The 19,071-nt window shown below is 38.4% G+C and overlaps 2 pseudogenes; one reads left to right on the top strand and one right to left on the bottom strand.

Annotated features, from left to right (window-relative positions):
• Window positions 1-19,071, top strand: part of LOC132650759 (zinc finger protein 431-like) — a 145,326-nt pseudogene that overhangs the window by 24,791 nt on the left and 101,464 nt on the right.
• LOC132650806 (zinc finger protein 665-like) overlaps window positions 1-19,071 on the bottom strand; it is a 45,620-nt pseudogene that overhangs the window by 2,982 nt on the left and 23,567 nt on the right.

Below are 19,071 nucleotides of genomic sequence, written 5' to 3'. Positions count from 1 at the left end.
AAAAAAAAAAACCAAAGGCGTGCTTCAAAAACCTGTGTTTCATCAGTTTGTAAGACATGAATATAAAGTAGCCATTAGTTGGGTTCTTGAGCAATCTATGAATCATCTTCAGTTACTTGGGTGAGTAGGTCAGCACCCTGTCATGAGACAGGTGGAAGGACAAAACACAGTCATGATATTTTATATAGCAACAAATGAGATGTGTTGATCAGGGGACACTGAACAGATGGGTAACATTAGTCAAAAGACAACATGGTACTGAATATTATGTTTTGACCAGGGCTCAGGGATGTGGCATATTAGTATGTGAAGAGGGGGGCTCATATATTTGTGGAAGGGAAAGTGGACTACAGTGAATACATGGATAAAAATAATGTGAGTGGCAAGCAACCACAATCATAGCCAATAACATCATATTTCTTTGTGACCAGACAAAAGAAAAGGAATAGAACACATAATTATTCTTTGATCATTGTTTTGTACATCCTCCTTACTTAATAATGTAGTCTATAGATTAAAAATAAAGATTAAAACTTTTCCATTAAAAAAGAAGTGTTAATGTTATCACTAAGTCATTTTAGAAGAAAACGGAATAACAAGTTTTAACTGTATCATATATGAACTTTTTGAAGAGGATATAGCTTTGGAATAGACATGGCAATTAATGTGGACAAAGACAGAGAGAAGAGTGTGAAATAGAGAGACAGACACATAGAGACAGAGACACACAGAGAGAGAAATTAACAGATGAACAATACTAAGTACAGATCAGAGAAATTTATTAACAGTTACTAACTACAAAAAATGGTGGACAAGCTGGGTGTATTCTGTCATGCCTTCAATTCCATCACTCAGGAGGCAGACACAGGTGTACCTTATTGAACTGGATGTCAGCATTATCTCTTCAAAGAGTTCTAGGACAGCCAGACCTATATAGTAAGACAGAGCCTCCCCTAAAAGTCAATCAAACAAACACAAAATATTGAAAGAACTCAGAGGTCTTTACTGAAGCTTCTACAAGGAATTATACATTCACTCCTGTTGTATATTTATTTTCCAGAAATCCGCAGTGCCCCAGCTTAAACTGTAACTTCAATGATATCTTACTAAAAGGGAATGCATGTTTAAACAGGTAAAAATAGAAGACAAAAATATTAGTGGTGTAAATGATGATCATAAATGAGCAACATAAAATAGGAGAAATGGCTCAGCAGTGAGGAGCTCTTACTGCTCTTGCATATAATTGGGCTCAATTGTTAGTGTTTACTTGGGACCCACTACTTTCAATTGCTATAAGTTCATGAATTCTGAAGACATCTTCAGACTACTGTGAGGATTAGGCACACAAGAGGTGCATATTCATGCATACAATCAAAATACTTATATTCAGTAAAAACTAAAAATAGATCCCAGATGGCTGGGGTGATTGTACACTGTGTCTGATAACCTGGGGAGCAGAGACTGCACAGTGACCAATAGTTGGATCTGTGGTCCCCCAAACACCACTGACTGTGTTTCCAAGGTAAGAAGAAAACCAATGATGAGGGAAACAATTGGGTCCAACCTCAGAGTGCCCAGCAAATCTCTGTGAAAATTCCTTGGATGTTGCAGCAGGAATAAGTTTTTCAAGCAAAGGGACCCAAGAAGGAAGCAGGAGTAACTATTCTAATATCTAATAAAACAGACTTTCAACCAAAATTAATTGAAAGGGATGAGGAAAAGGGAATCCAAGATGGCATTGCCAGGAGGACCAGGATAGGAACAAGACAGCAATGTTGGTACAGCAACTAAAAGACTAAACTCTGGGTCCTAAAAGAACAGCAATCGTGTTTCCCAGGTGAGAGGAAACTCAGTGGTGTGGGGATCATTCAGTTCCACTCTCAGGTCACTCAGTGAGAACCCGGAAAATATCTCAGGCGCAGGATGCACCTGTGTGTCCTGATCACCTTCCCAGGCAAAACTGTGTGCTCCTGGGCACCAGAGACTGGGAGCCCCAGTCTCAAAAAAAAAAAAAAAAAGAACAGGGAAGAAGAAAGTTGGACTGACCTCAGGTCACCCAGTCTATCCCTGGAAAAGGTCCTGCAGGCTGGTGGGTGCACAGCTTCCAGCCTTGAGTGGGCCTCCAGTTGCGAGACCTGCATGCCCTACTCTCCATCACAGACAGAACTCTGTGCCCCAGGACACTAGAGGATGGGTTTCCCTGTCTGGATAAAACCCCACAGGCAGGGAACGAGCAGGTCCCAGCTTAGAGCACTCAGCCAACTCCCCCACACACACACTACCACCACCACACATGGGAACATTCTTGGAAATGTTTTCAGGTTCTTTCCCAGTCACCAGCTTGGTAGCCATCTGGCAAGTGCCTACCCATTCTACACACCATGTCAAACACCACAGACTAGGTCTTCATGTTGGGAGAAAACCCAAAGGTGGGGAAAACATCTGACCCTACCTCAGGACACCTAGCTCTGGAGAAGTTTCTGGTTATTCACAGGCTCCAGACTCTAGCCTCCTGCTGCACGTGTGAGAGCAGTGATCAGCTGCCACGGGTTACTGCTTCGGTACTGGGGCACAGAGCTCTAACCTCAGACCAACAGAAGCCTGGGATCCCCAAGATCAACCCCCAGATACTGCTCTAAGGGACAACCAGTTATCCCTAACTAAGCTGACCAAACCATGGGGTACCCAGGTTACAGCTACAGCTTACTAAATTTACAGCAAGAAAGCCAGAAGCAGGACAGCTGTCTCCAGGACTTCTCTGGGTGAGAGAAGAGCCCCCTTGACTAACAAAGACCACAATTACTGCTCAGGTCTCTATGCCTGTGGTGAGTTTTGGCAATTCCTGAGAAATACCTGCTATTCAGTGACAGTACCTCAAAAGCTGAGGAGCCCTCCTTCAGGAAAAATCATCTTCCTGCCAAGGGGATTATCCCCACCACAGGATTCCAGGAAGCGCCAGAAACTAACACCCAACACCTAAAATAGCCAAATGGGTAGAGGCAAGTGTAAAAGCTCAAAAAGACAGAGCAGTATGGCATCTCCAGAACCCGGTTATTCAGGGGCAAGCTGCCCTGGACACACCATGGTAAATGAAATTCAAGAAGATGACCTTACATCTGTGCTTATGAACAGGATAATAGCGGAAAAAAATAAACTACATAAAGATCTAGATGAAGATAAAGTCAAACAGATTATTGCCTTTTGCAAAGAAATGGAGGAAGATAAAGTCAAACAGATTATGGACATCCTTAAAGAAATACAGGAAGTTGCAGCCAAGTAATTTGTGGCTTTTAGAGAGGAAATACTTAAATCACTAAAAGATATTAAAGAAACAGAGGATTGTTTGAACAAACAGCTGAAGGAATTGAAGGAAAATACGGTCAGAGAAGTGAAGGAAATCAATAAAATGGCTCAAGATCTGATAAGAGAATTGGAAAAAAATTAAAGAAAACACAAGTGGAGGAAACTGTGGAGAGAAAGAACTTAGGGAGGAAAAGAGGAACTACAGAAGTAAGCATAAGCAATAGACTACGAGAGATGGAAGAAAGAATCTTAGGTGTGGAAGACACAATGGAATAAATAGATGTAGCTATCAAAGAAAATGTTAAATCTAAAAAATTCCTGACACAGACCATCCAAGAAATCCAAGACAACATGAAAAGCAAAACCTAAAAGTAATAGGAATCAAGGAAAAAGAAGATTCCCTCCTCCAAGGCCCAGAAAATATTTTCAACAAAATCATAGAAGAAAATTTCTCCAACTTAAAAGAGAGGTCTACAAGAATACAAGAGGCCTAAAGAACACCCAATAAATTAGACCAGAATAGAAAATCCTCCCACCACATAATAAACAGTAAGTATACAGAACAAAGAAAAAATACTAAAAGCTGCAAAGGAAAAAGGCCAAGTAACATATAATGGCAAACCAATCATTATCACACCTGACTTTTCATCAGAGACTATGAAAGCCAGAAGGGCCTGAACAGATATCATGCAGACCCTAAGAGAACACAGAGGACCACCCAGGCTACTATACCCAGCAAAAGTCTCAGTCATCATAGATGGAGCAAACAAGATATTTAATGACAAAAACAAATTTAAACAATACCTACCCACAAATCCAGAGGTACAGAAGCTCCTAGAAGGAAAACTAACTACAACCCAGGAAAGCTAACTACATTCAGGAAAACACAGGAAAGAAATAATGTCACTACAGCAAAACTAAAAGTAACCAAGCACACAAACACACTACCACAGCAACATCAAAATAAAAGGAGCTAACAGCCACTGGTCATTAATTTCCCTCAACATCAATGGACTTAACACTCCAATAAAGACACAGACTAACAGAATGGATATGTAAACAAGACCCAACAATCTGTTGCATACAAGAAACACATCTAAGTCAAAAGGATAGACATTACCTGAGAGTAAAAAGGTGGAAGGTTCCAAGCAAATGGACCCAAGAAACATGCAGGAGTAGCCATTTTAATATCTAATAAAGTAGATTTTCAATCAAAATTAATCAAAAGACACGAGGAAGGTCATTTCATACTCATCAAAGGAAAATTCCGCCAAGAAGAAATCATAATTCTGAACATCTATGCTCCAAATACAAAGGTACCCACATTTGTAAAAGAAACATTAATAAAACCTAAACCGCACACAAATCCCCACACATTACTACTGGGAAACTTCAACACCCTACTCTCAACAAAGGACAGGTAAACAACAGAAATTAAACAAAGAAACAATATCTCTAATAGAGGTCATGTATCAAATGGACCTAACAGATATCTACAGAATCTTACACCCAAAGACAAAAGAATTTACCTTCTTCTCAGCACCTCATGGAACCTTCTCCAAAATAAACCATATCGTTGGTCACAAAGTGAGTTTCAACAGATATAAGAAGATTGAAATAATGCCTTGTATCCTACCTAATTACCATGGACTAAAGCTGGACCTCAACAACAACAGAAATAGCAAAAAGCCTACACTCACATGGAAACTGAACAACTCACTACTAAATGACAGCTGGGTCAGGGAAGAAATAAAGAAAGAAATTCAAGTCTTCCTAGAATTCAATGGAAATGAAGACACAACACAACCAAACTTATGGGAGACAATGAAAGCAGTGCTAGAAGGAAAGTTCATAGCACTAAGTGCCTTCAAGAAGAAATTTGTAACATCTCACACAATCAACTTAATAGCTCATCTAAAGGCCCTAGAAGAAAAGAATCAGAAACACCAAAAAAGAATAGACACCTGGAAATAATCAAACTCAAGACTAAAATCAATAAATTAGAAACAAATAAAACAATTCAAAGAATCAATGAAACCAAGACCTGGTTCTTTGAGAAAATTAACAAGATAGACAAACCCTTAGCCAAACTAACTAAAAGCAGAGAGAGATTATCCAAATTAACAAAATCAGAAATGAAAACGGGACAAAACAAAAGACACTAAGGAAATCCAAACAATCGTTAGGACTTACTTCAAAAGTTTATATGCCAAAAAAATTGAAAATCTAAATGAAATGGACAATTTTCTTAATCAATTACACTTACCAAAGCTGAATCAAAAGCAGGTAAATCAATAAAATAGTCCTTTATCCACTAAGGAAATAGCATTCCTCAAAAGACTGCAATCCACAAAAAGCTCAGGACCAGATGGTTTCAGTGCAGAATTCTACCACTCCTTCAAAGAAGAGGTAACTCCAGCTATCTTCCATTTATTCCACAAAATAGGAATAGAAGGAACTACGAAACTCATTCATTGAAGCCACAGTCACCTTGTAACCTAAACCTCACAAAGACCCAACAAAGAAAGAGAATTTCAGGCCAATCTCCCTTATGAACATTGATGCAAAAATACTCAACAAAATACTTTGCAAACCCAATACAAGAACACATCAAATATATCATCCACTATGACCATGTAGGCTTCATGCCAGGTATGCAGGGGTGGTTCACTATACAAATATCCATCAATGTGATCCACAATATTAAAAAATTGAAAGAAAAAAAAACACATGATAATCTCCTTAGATGCTGAAAAAGCATTGAAAAAATCAAGCATCCATTCATGTTTAAACTATTGGAGAGATCAGGGATACAAGGCACACACCTAAACATAGTAAAAGCAATATACAGCAAGCCTGTAGCCAACATCAAGTAAACAGAGAGAAACTTAAATCAATCCCACTGAAATCAGGGACAAGGCAAGGCTGCTCACTCTCTCCATATCTCTTCAACATAGTTCTTGAAGTCCTTGCTAGAACAAGAAGAAAATTAAAGGAGACCAAAAGGATACAAATTGGAAAGGAAGAAGTCAAAGTATCACTATTTGAAGATTATATGATAGTATACCTGAGTAACTCCAAAACTTCTACCAGGGACATGCTACAGATGATAAACACCATCAGCAAAGTGGCTGGATACAAAATTAACTCAAAATAATCAGTAGCCCTCCTGTATACAAAAGATAAAAGGGCTGAGAAAGAAATTAGGGAAAGAACACCCTTCAAAATAGCCACAAAGGACATAAAGTACCTTGGTGTGACCATATCCAAGCAAGTCAAAGACTTGCATGAAAAAAACTTCAAGTCTCTGAAGAAAGAATTAGAAGAAGATAGCAGAACATGGAACTATCTCTGATACTCATGGCTTAGCAGGGTTAACATAGTAATAATGGACATCTTACCAAAAGCAATCTACAGGTTCAATGAAATTTCCATCAAAATACCAACAGAATATTTTACAAACCTTGATAGAAGATTTCTCAACTTCATATGGGATGCTATGAAAGCAGTCCGAAGAGGAGTTTGAATACCAACAAAGGCCATCATAAGCTATTGGAGACATCCCATACAAGCAACTTAATGGCATACCTGAAAGACCTAAGAAAAAAAGAAACAGACACACCCAGCAAGAGTAGACCACTAGGAAAAACCAAACTCAGGGCTGATATCAATAAATTAGAAACAAAGATAATAATTCAAAGAATCAACGAAACCAAGAGCTAGTTCTTTGAGAAAATAAAAAACACAGAAAATTCTTAGCCAAAGTAAGTAAATGGCAGAAAGACACTATCCAAATCAACAAAGTCTGAAAGAAAAAGATATAATAGACACTGAGAAAATCCAAAGAACCATTAACTTTTATGTCAAAATCCTATATGCCCCAAAATTTGAAAATCCAAATGAAATATACAATTCTCTTTAAATTCCACTTACCAAAGTTGACTCAACATCAGGTAAAGATAATAAATAGTCTTATAGTGCCTAAGGCAATAGAGGCAGCCATCAAAATACTCCCAACCAAAAGAATCCAAGGGCCAGATGATTTCAGAGCAGAATTCTACAAGACCTTCAAAGAAGAGCGAATACTGATATTCTCCAAATTATTTCGCAAAGTAGAAATGGATGCAACATGACCAAATTCCTTTAGTGAGACCACAGTCACCTTGATAAATTCTCAAAGATCCCCAAAAAGAAAGACCAATCTCTTTTATGAACAATGATGTAAAAATACTCAATAAAATACTTGCAAACCAAATCCAAGAACATATCAAAGATATCATCCACCATGACCAAGTAGGCTTCATCCCAGGCATGCAAGGGTGGTTAAGTATATGGAATCCATCAATGTAATCCACCGTATAAACAAATTGAAAAAAAGACCATTTTCATAGATGCTGAAAAAGCATTTGACAATATCCAACAGTTATTCTTGTTTAAAGTCTTGGAGAGACCAGGGACAAGGCACATATCTAAAAATAGTAAAGATAGTATACAGAATATATACAGAATAGTATATAGCTAACATCAAACTAAATGAAAAGAATGTTTAAGTCAATTCCACTGGACTTGGGGACAAGACAAGGCTACACACTCTCTCCAAATCTCTTCAATACAGTACTCGAAGACCTATCTAGGGCAATAAGACAACTAAAGGAGATTAAGGGGATACAATTGATAAGGAAGAAGTCAAAGTATCTCTATTCACAGATGATATGACAGTATACAAAAATGAGCCCAAAATTCTAATGTAGGGAACTCCTAGAGTTGAAAAACACTTCAGCAAAGTGGGTGGATATAAAGTTCACTTAAAAAAAACCTCAAAAAAATACACTCCTGTATGCAAAAGACAAATGGACTGAAAAAAATTAGGAAAATAACACCCTTCACAATAGCCAGTAAAAAAACAAAACAAAACAAAAAAACAACAACAACCAAAAAAACATAATGTATTTTGGTGTTATCCTCAACAAGCCAGTAAAAAACCTATATGAACAACAACAACAACAACAAAAAACCCCAAAAACTTCAAGCCTCTGAAGAAAGAAATTGAAAAAGATACCAGAAGATAAAAATATCTCTCATGCTCATGGATCAGTAGGATCAACATAGTAAAAATTGCCATCGTAACAAAAACAATCTACAGATTCAATGATATTCCCATCAAAATATCAACATAATTCATTAAAGAACTTGAAAGAACAATTCTCAGCTTCATATGGAAAAATAAAAAAGCCAGAATAGCTAAAACAATCCTGTACAATAGGGGATCTTCAGTAGGTATCACCATTCTTCATCTCAAGGTCTATTATATATCAATAGTAATAAAAACTGCATGGTACTATAATAAAAACAATCAGTGGATCAATGGAATTGAAGTGAAGACCCGTAAATAAACCCACACACCTATGTCCACTTGATTTTTGACAAAGAAGCCAAAACCATGCAATGGAAAAAGGACAGCATCTTCAACAAACAGTGCTGGTCTAACCTGAAGTTTACATGTGGAAACATGAAAATAGATCCATATTTATCACCCTGCACTAAACTGCAGTCCAAGTTGTTCAAAGACCTCAACATAAAACCAGATACACTAAATCTGTTAGAAAAAAAAGTGGGAAAGATTCTCGATCTCATTGGCATAGAAGGTAACTTCCTCAACAGAACACCAAGAGCACTTACTCTAAGATCAAGAATTAATGAATAGGATCTCATGAAACAAAAATCTATGAAGCAAAGAACACTGTCAATAGAACAAAATGACTGCCTACAGCCTGAGAAAAGATCTTCACCAACCCTATATACAACAGAAAGAGCTAATAAACAATATATACAAAGAGCTCAAGAAATTAAACTCCAACAATCCAAATAATCCAATTTAAAACTGGGGTACAGAACTAAACAGAGATTTATCCACAGAGGAATATCAAAATGGTGGACATTAAATGCTCAATATCTATAGCCATCATGGAAATGCAAATGACATTCCATCTTAAACCCATCATGGTTAATGTTAAAACCTGAAGTGACAGCAAGCTAGCAAGAATGTGGAGAAAGAGTAACACTCCTCCATTGCTGGTGGGAGTGCAAACTTATACCACCGCTTTAGAAATCAATCTGATGCTTTCTCAGACAATTGGAAATAGTTTTACTTCAAGACCCAGCTATACCATTCCTGGGCATATATAAAAAAGATGCTCCACCATTCAACAAAGATATTTGCTCAACTATGTTCATAGCATCTATATTCATAATAGTCAGAATAGGGAAACAAACTACATGTCTCTCAAACAAACCATTGTTTTACAGAAATTGTGGTACATTTACACAATGGAATGCTACTTGGGTATTTAAAACAAAAAGGAAACCATGAAATTTTCAGGCAAGTGGATGGAACTAGGAATTATCATCCTAAGCGAGTTATTCCAAAACCAGAAAGACATGCATGATATATACTCATTTGTAAGTGGATAATAGCCATAATACAGGATAAACATACTACAAGCCACAGGCCTAAAGGAGCTAAATAAAAAGAGGACCCTATGGAGGATGGTCAATTCTTATTCAAAAGGGCAAATAGAATTGACATCAGAAGTGACTGAGGAGAGGGAAGAGGATGAGAGCCTAACATACATATTCTCTGAAAGACTCTACCCAGCAGGGGATCGAAGCAGATGTTAAGACTCACAGCCAAACTTTGGGCAGAGCACAGGGAGTCATAGGAAAGACTGGGAGGATAGAAAGACCCAAAGCTGACAGGAGGTCCATAAGAAGACCAACAAGTCCAATGAATCTGGGCCCAGGGGACCTGCAGAGACTGATGCACCAACCAAAGACAATTCATGAAGAGGACCCAGACCCCTGCTCAGATGTAGCTGATAGGCAGCTCAGTCTCCATGTGGGATCCATAGTAAGAGGATCCCACGTCTCTCACATGGACTCTGTTACCTGCTCTTTAATCACTTCCCCGTGGTGGAGCGGGTATTGCATGTCAAAAAGGAAGAGGATACAGGCAGTCCTAGTGAGAATTGATAGGAGGGCTCCTACCATCTGAGAAGTAGAAAATTAGATAAGGGGGAAAGAGGAAAGGAGGGTAAGGCCAGCAAGAGACAAGGGAGGGGTTTCAACTGGGATGTTAAGCAGATAAATTATTTTTAAATGCTATTTATTTATTTATTACAATTTATTCACTTTGTATCCCTACTGTAACTCCCAGTCCCATCCACCTTCCTACTTCCCTCCCATGCCCTTTTTCTAGTCTCCTGATAGGGGAGGAACTCTTCCCCTTCTGTCTGATCCTAGCTTATCATGTCTCATCAAGGATGGCTGCATCATTTTCCTCTTTGGCCTCACAAGGCTGCACCCTCCAGGAGGAGGTGATCAAGAGCCAAGTTCATGTCAGAGAATAAATTATTAAGAAACAAATTTAAATTAAAAATGAATTAAATGTGAATAAATAAATAAATAAATAAATAAAGTTAAAAAGAACCAAACAGAACAAGTAGGAAGGTTGTCATACACCTGACCCTACATTCCAGGCTCAGCGGCCAATGATGATGATGTTCATGCCAGGCATGTTGGACTAAATTTAAGCCAAATACTCAACTGCAGTTAGACTTGTAAGTTCAAAACCTGCCTGGTCTACATACCAACTTTCAGGACAGCCACAGCTACATAAAAACTTTTTCTTCAATGTCAAAACAGAAACGTTATCTTCTCTGGGAGCTATTTTGATTCAATCAAATATGTTCTGACCAAATTCACTGTAGAATTATTGTCATCCCATAATGAAAATGTAGTCTAATTTCAATGATCCTAAAATTCTGCAATAGCTCATACACTGTCCAAATGTCCAAAGTCTCTACTGACACAGAAGAAAAATCTCTTGGGTGCCACATCTTGTAACATCAGAAACAAGTTACATCATTCCAACATAGATGCACAGAATACCCATTTTCATTCCAGTATATAGTGATGGGAGACTGGACCAAGGAAAAAAGATCAGCAAGGAAGACAACAAATCCTGTTGCTGATTCAAAAGGCTTAGATTGTCCTATCCCTGCAATGTATCATACATCTCTGTTTGGTTACTTCCACTTCCTAAAGACAGCACTATATTAAATGTGTCTCATAACTTAGGTATCTGAACATCTTGTAGTGTCAAGGTACAACTTGACCCTGCTTCATGCAATGAACCTTTACAGCATCTTCGCTGGGGATCTGATTCTGCCAAACACAGATGGCTGGCACAGTGCTGAACAGAAACCACAAAGAAAGCATCCATTACCTTAAATTTTGAATCTTTCTTGTTTCCAGAACCAGCACAACATGGGTGAGCCTGTCAAGTTGGATTCTAAATTGGGATGGACGTTGTCACACTTTGACCACATTTGGAGCAGCTTTTATATGAAGTTCTTTCCTGGCACTAGGAATCACGTTGCCTACTCCTTCCATTAACAGAAGAATTAGCAAGAGGGAGTATTAATCTATGGAAACCATCTTAGGCTTCAGATCCAAAGCTAGGACCTTCTCTTTGATGGCAATAATCTCCTTGAAAATTCCTGTCTCTGTTTCACCACGTTTCTGCCATCTAAAACTACCTAGTGTTTTTCTCTACAAACCAAAGACCTTACATTTATTTCTGCTCCACTTGGCTCATTCTTTTACTCTGGCCCTGAACATCTCACTAATAATATCCATTCAACAGATTCAACATTCCATGTAAGAAATCCAGCCCATTATTTTTTAATTCTACTTTACTCAATTTCTCAAGGCATGGGCAGAATAAGCATGATTTGCAGCTAAAATATCACACAAATGACCTCTAGCTTAATTTTCCATGGAGTCTATTTTCCACTGAAATCCTATGACCTGGACTTACTTTGTCTGCATTAGTGTCAACACTCTGATCAACTAAGTCCTACCAGAATAGCCGATGAAGCTCTGTATACAGCTTTCTAAAGTTTTTCCCATCTTAAATCCTGATGTTTTCCATATTCCTTAAAAAGTGAATATTCCAAGGTTGTGTCCAGCAGTGAAATCACTCTTTGTATATATATATTTTTGTTCTAATTTGCTACTTTGTTCTGTGACTACATCCCGTAACCAAAAGAATCCCAGGTCATAAATGGGTTTACTCATTGAGTTTGGTTGTGTCAGATCACAGTCCATCATTTTGGGAGCTTAGCATAGAAAGTCAAGTTTGAATGAAATTAAGGCAAAAGCCATGACAAACGTTTTTGGGTTGGTCTCCTACTTAATCACTGTCTCATGCTCAGGTAGTTATCTTATGTGGGCCAAGCCCATTTTCTTAGGGTTATTGCATCTCTCAGTGGAAGAGCCTTCCCACATCAATCATCTGTCAACACAATCTCTCACAGATATAGCAGCCAGCTTCTCTGTTGAGGGCATGCCCTTAATTGAGGCTCCCTCAGATGACTGTAGGCTTTGAAATGTTGACAACTGAAGCTAATAAGGACAAAGATACAACAATATATGAAAAAGTAAGAGGGAACAAGTCAGGAGCCTGACACAGAGGACCCATGAAAAGCTCTGCCCTGCAGACTATCAATGTAGATGCTGAGACTTATGGGCAACCTTTGGGCAGAGTGCATGGAATCTTAGGAAAGAAGTGGGAAACAGTAAGATCTGGAGAGGACAGGAACTCCACAAGGAGAGCAACAGAACCAAAATACCTTAGCACAGGGGACTTTCCTGAGACTGATATTCCAACCAAGGACTATGCATGGAGAAAACCTAAGACCCCTGCACAGATGTAGCCCATGGCAGTTCAGTATCCAAGTGGGTTCCATTGTAATAGGAACAGGGACTGTCTCTGACATGAACTGATTGGCCTGCTCTGTAATTACCTCCCCCTGAGGGGGAAGCAGCATTACCAAGCCACAGAAGAAGACAACGCAGCCATTCCTGATAAGACCTAATTGACTAGGATCAGAAAGAAGGAAAAGAAATCCTCCTCTATCAGTGGACTTGGGGAGGGGCATGCATGCAGAAGGTGGAGCAAGGGAGGGATTGGGATGGGAGAAGGGAGAGAATCACAGGGGGGATACAAAGTGAATAAAGTGTAATTAATAAAGAAAAAATATAAAAAAACAAAAATATTGTGTTAATTCTATCAGTCACTTAAGTAGTAAAAACCGATACATTGACGATTGCAAGAATTTGAAAACACAGATATACCAAGGAATGAGGAGAGGGAAGCCTTTAAGATCAAGAAGAGAAAAGTAAAACTGTTTCTCTAAATCAAGTCCCCAAATCAACAGAAACTCAAGGAATTATAGCATAATATAATAAATTTTCAGAAGGCAAAAATATGTGAAGGTCTATTCCTTTCAAGAGAAAAAATTAATATAATATAATATAATATAATATAATATAATATAATATATATAATACAAATCACACAATATACATAGCACCCCTGTCAAAAGGAAACACAAAGATAAGCCTACAAATATAACATAGTCCTATAAGCAAATACAATAGGATTATAGTCAAAATCAAAATCAAAGACATCACTGGCCATTACTCAACTTGTGCAATCTGGTTATTTCCTTTGGCAACAATAAAAAATGTATTGGAGGTGGAGGGCTATTCCAATTGAAGAGATTCCATTAAAGCATACAAATGTTTCAACATTAGAATAAAATAATTTTGACTACTAAAATTATCTCATACTCTTATGATAAAGAAAGGGATATCTGTTATGATCATTTGGGAACCATATTATTTTCTGTGGTTGATGATTGGATATATGTCTGCACCAGTGTCAGAAAATGTAAACTTTTAAATGTCAAGTAGAAGAAAGCTGATTTTTATAGAAACAGTGTGCTTGTATTATATACTTAAACACTTCCTTTTGCACCAATTGCTGTAATGACCAATATCATCTTCATCATCTTCATGATGTTTGTTTGTTTAAAGATTTTTTTTGTGTATGCTTTCAGCTATGTTTGTATATTCAGGATGTGCTGTGGTATGTGATATGAATAAATTCCATAAGGAAATCCAGGCAAAACATAATCACACTATTGGAGGAAACCAATAAATTCCTTAAATAAAGCCAACAAACATTTGAGGGATGTGAGGCTTTGCTGGATTAGGGTAAACTCTGACATCTTTGGATAGCCATTTATTTGCACTCAGTCTATGAAGGTGAACTCTGTTTTCTCAAGGAAGGGCCTAAAAATCCACTCCCTGATATGTTTGACCCCAGGTCTGGTAAAGAGCCTCAGGGCAGATTATTAGCCAAACCCTTTCCTGATAAGAAAACTGCTCCAACAAGCATCTCTAAATTCCTAGAAATGCATCACCCTGCTTAGGATCTTATTCTTCAGCAGTGACTTTCAACTGTACTCAGAGATTTTCCCCCTACAAATAGGATAATTAAGTACTGTGTTCTCCTTCTTGCAATAGGACCATGATACTGCATGGAAAATGAATATACATTTTCATGCATACATAAGCCAAGTATCCTTGACCCCTAGACCATAGTAAATCAAACATTCATCCTCAAAATCCTTCTCTTTGCCCAAGGTTTATAAATCCCTGACTTCAAATAAACATGCTGGGTGTGAATCCATGTGGTTGGTTGTATGCCACTTGATACCATCAGCCTTCCATCATGGCCCCTGAGAGTCATCATTTATCTCCCTTTGGGCCTGCTCAATGGCCCACTGGGCCTAGGACTCACTGGGTCTGTGTCTCACCAGGCCTGAGTCTTGGTTGCAACCAACCAGGCATGGACTTTCACCTGCACTTCTGAGGTGCTTAGCACAGCAGCTTAACCAAGAATGGTAACACTTTGGTATTGCCATAGGCTAGAACACCCGAAATTCCACTACCACTGGTGATCTCATTCTAGCTGTAACAGTCCATAGAAAATTCTTTTGATACTCCAGCCTAGTGAACATATCAGATTCAGAAGCCAGAAAAATATCAATTGAATTTTTGGCTTTTGAAAATGCTTATTTAAAATGCAAAAAGGTGATTAGACCTTTAAAAGCAAGATCAGCACCAAGAGAGGCATGGATTAGAAATACAATGGATATTTGATCTCAGGTTATGATACTAACCTGATAGGAGAAGAACTTTCTAAGAATCTAAGAAAAGGAAAGGGGTCCAGCATGGCAGCAAACAGTGTGCAATGTTTCTGAGGGGAACAGGATCTAAAATTCTGAAATTTGTGAATGGAGGGGCTGCTGAAGCCAGAACATCCACATTGAGGTTTCCTGGGTGAGAGGGGAAAATCTGTGAGTTTGGAGAGTTTGTAGCCAGGTCACCCATGGACATCTCCGAGGATTGAGAGTGTCGAATATTCAACCCCCCCTGTACTTCCCCTTGCCCAAGCATGGGTCTCCCTGCTCAGCAGAGGTGGCAGTAGTTGTCCCATGCATATGATGATATACATGAGTGATCCCATAATTTAACCAGAGAACTCCTTCAGCTGATAAACACTTTCAGCAAAAGGGCTGGATACAAAATTAACAAAAATTCTGTAGCCCTCCTATATATGAAAGACAAAAGGGCCAAGAAAGAAATTAGGGTAAAAACACCCTTCAAAATAGCCACTAATAACATAAAGCACCTTGGTGTGACTCTAACCAAACAACTGAAAGACCTGTTTAAAAAACAATTCAAGTTTCTGAAGGAAGTAATTGAAAAAAACATATCAGAAGAAGAAAAGAGCTCCCATGCTCATGGATTGGTAGGATTAAAACAATGAAAATGGCCATCCTGCCAAAAGCAATCTACAGATCCAGTACAATTCCCATCACATACCCACACAATTCTTTACAGACCTTTAAAGAAAAAAAAATGTCAGTTTCATATAGAAAACAAAAAATCCAGAATTGCTAAAACAATCTGTACAACAACAGATCTTCTGGATCTCAAACTGTTCCACAGAGCAATAATAATAAAAAACTGCATGCTACTAGCATAGGTACATAATGGTGGATCAATGGAATCAAACAGAAGACTCAGAAATAAACTAACACAGCTACGGATACTTTATTTATTTTTTTGACAAAAAAACCAAAACCATACAATGGAAAAATGACAGAATCTTCAATAAATGGTGCTGGTCTAACTGGATGTCTACATGTAGAAAATGCAAATAGATCCATATTCATCACCCTGAACCAAATTAAAGCACAAGTGGATCAAAGATCTCAACATAAAACCAGATACACCAAATCTGTTAGAAGAAAAAGTGGGGAAGAGCCTTGAACTCATTGGCACAGGAGACAACTTACTGAAAAGAACACCAACAGCACAGGCTCTAAAATCAACATTCAATAAATAGGACCTCATGAAACTGAAAATCTTCTGTAAAGCAGAAGACTGTCATCAGATCAAAACAACATCCTACAGACTAGGAAAGTATCTTCTCCAACCCTAAATCTTACAGAGGAATATTGAATGGCAGAGAAACATTTGAAGCAATGCTCAAAATCCTTAGTCATCAGGGAAATGCAAATCAAAACTACCCTGAGATTTACCTTACACCCATCAGAATGCCTAGAATAAAAACTCAATTGACAACACATGCTGGTGTGGATGTGGAGAAAGGGGAACCCTCCTCCATTGTTGCTTTGAATATAAACTTGTACAACCACTTTGGAAATCAATCTGGCTCTTTCTCAGACAATTAGGAATAGTGCTTCCTCAAGATCCAGCTATACCACTCCTAGGCATATATCCAAATGATGCTCAAGTACATAACATGGAAATTTGCTCCACCATGTTCAAAGCAGCTTTATTCATAATAGCCAGAAGCTGGAAACAACCCAGATGTCCCTCAGTTGAGGAATGGATACAGAAATTGCACATTTACACAATGGAATACTACTTAGTAATTAAAAACAAGGAAATCATGAAATTTGCAGGCCATTGGTGGGATCTAGAAAAGATTATCCTGAGTGAGGTATCCCAGAAGCAGAAGGACACATATGGTGGATATTAGACATATAATATAGGATAATCATACTGAAATCTGTATATCTAAGGAAGCTAAGGAAGAAGGAGGACCCTGGGTAAGATAATCAATCCTCATTCAGAAAGGCCAATGGGATGGACATCAGAAGAGGGAGAAAACAGGGAACAGGGCAGGATTCTACCACAGAGGGCCTCTGAAAGACTAAGGAATATGGAGACCACTGGACAAATAAAACTTTGGAAGAAAAAGGATAGATCACCTAAAGAAAATGTCCAAAGAAAAGGAGTAAACTGGCCAAGTGGTATCACCTACCTCGATGTTGTCTCTTCTGCCTTCTACAGACATAAGTGCAAATGATCTTTATGTGCTTGTTAAAGGAGAATTCAAAATCTCAATCTCATATCAGAAAAGCCACCTGGTAAGAAACAGAGGAAAACAGAAAAATAAGGGATGATTCTATTGTCATGAATCTCATAATCTTCTGGCAAGATGTGATTTCTGTACTTACCACAAACTTCAATAATCAAGAAGAATGTGTACAGTGTTTGTGAAAGAATGAGGGGGTGAGAGAAAAAGCAAAAAACATAAGCCTAAAATATAGCCAAGTTTACATGAAAAGACATAAGGAAACTCTAGCATGAAAAATGTGCACTGGACCAGAGATTCGTTTGATTTCTAATTAATACAAATTAAATAAACACAGATTTCACAACTGCTACAAGGCAAACACAAAGCGACACCTAAACTGTTATATTTCTGACACTCCAGCTACTACTAACCTCCTTTACAGAGAGTCATTTTGCTCTGGAAGTCTCTTGGAAAATGGGGGTGATCATAAAGCTGGGCTGTGGCTTGCAGTCCCTCATGTCCCCTTGTGGATTCAGGCACAGCCCAGCCCTTGCGGACACTCACACACAAAAAATGTTGGAGAATAATTTAGTATCTTTTTCTTGCTGCATGAATTATGTCACAAGATGTGGAATCTGCCCTATCCACTTACCTAAAACCAGGCACACCTGACAAAATTATGCATCTCCGAAATTCCTTTTGTACCCTGGAATTGAAGTTCCCTAAATCACACCATTGTGACTGGTGGTAGTTGAAAGGTTAAAAAACATAATCAAGTATTGCTGAAAGATGATCACCACCACCTCTTTTCTTCCAGTTTCAAAATGATTTGTAAAATTTGTTACGCAAAGCTGTATGTGGAATACAACATTCATCATTTCTAGAAATGAGACCTTCAGTTTTCCAATCTGTCCACTGCAAAACCAATGCCTGAGTGTGCACAATAGATATTTATATTATAAGCACCACAACTTTCTAATGCCCAGGCTACAAAATCCTCAATTCTCTTGACAATCAACACTCAGGAAGGGTTGGAGACCAAGGGTCTCTGCCGAGATCACCACATGGAGACCAACAGAACCACAGCCTGAACCACAGTCTGAACCACAGTCCATCTCGTTCAAAGCAAATCAGGCTGTAATAGCTCAGCAGCCTGCTCTTCCTGGCCTGGTGACAATGGCCCCACACTCAGCATGACATGGTCTGGTCTCACTCACAGCTCTTTAGAGCTACATCAGAGGAAAATCCCAGAACAAACCCATAAACTACCTCCCACTATTGCTCCTGACTGCTAGGCCTGCACAGAGTCCCTCATTAGTTTGAACAATACAGCTGAGTCTCAGGACAGTAGTAGCTCCTCTACCAGTGCATCAAAGATCAAATGATGCTGATAGTAGAGGCATTCTAGCTTTGCCCTAACCCCTATGAGCACACAGAACTTTAGTGTTGTTATAAAAAATGAA

The sequence above is a fragment of the Meriones unguiculatus genome (genome assembly GCF_030254825.1).
Source record: "Meriones unguiculatus strain TT.TT164.6M chromosome 13 unlocalized genomic scaffold, Bangor_MerUng_6.1 Chr13_unordered_Scaffold_33, whole genome shotgun sequence".
NCBI classification, from domain to species: Eukaryota; Metazoa; Chordata; class Mammalia; order Rodentia; family Muridae; genus Meriones; species Meriones unguiculatus.
The sequence above is the reverse complement of the archived record's forward strand: the minus strand, read 5'-3'. Positions and strand labels throughout refer to the sequence as shown.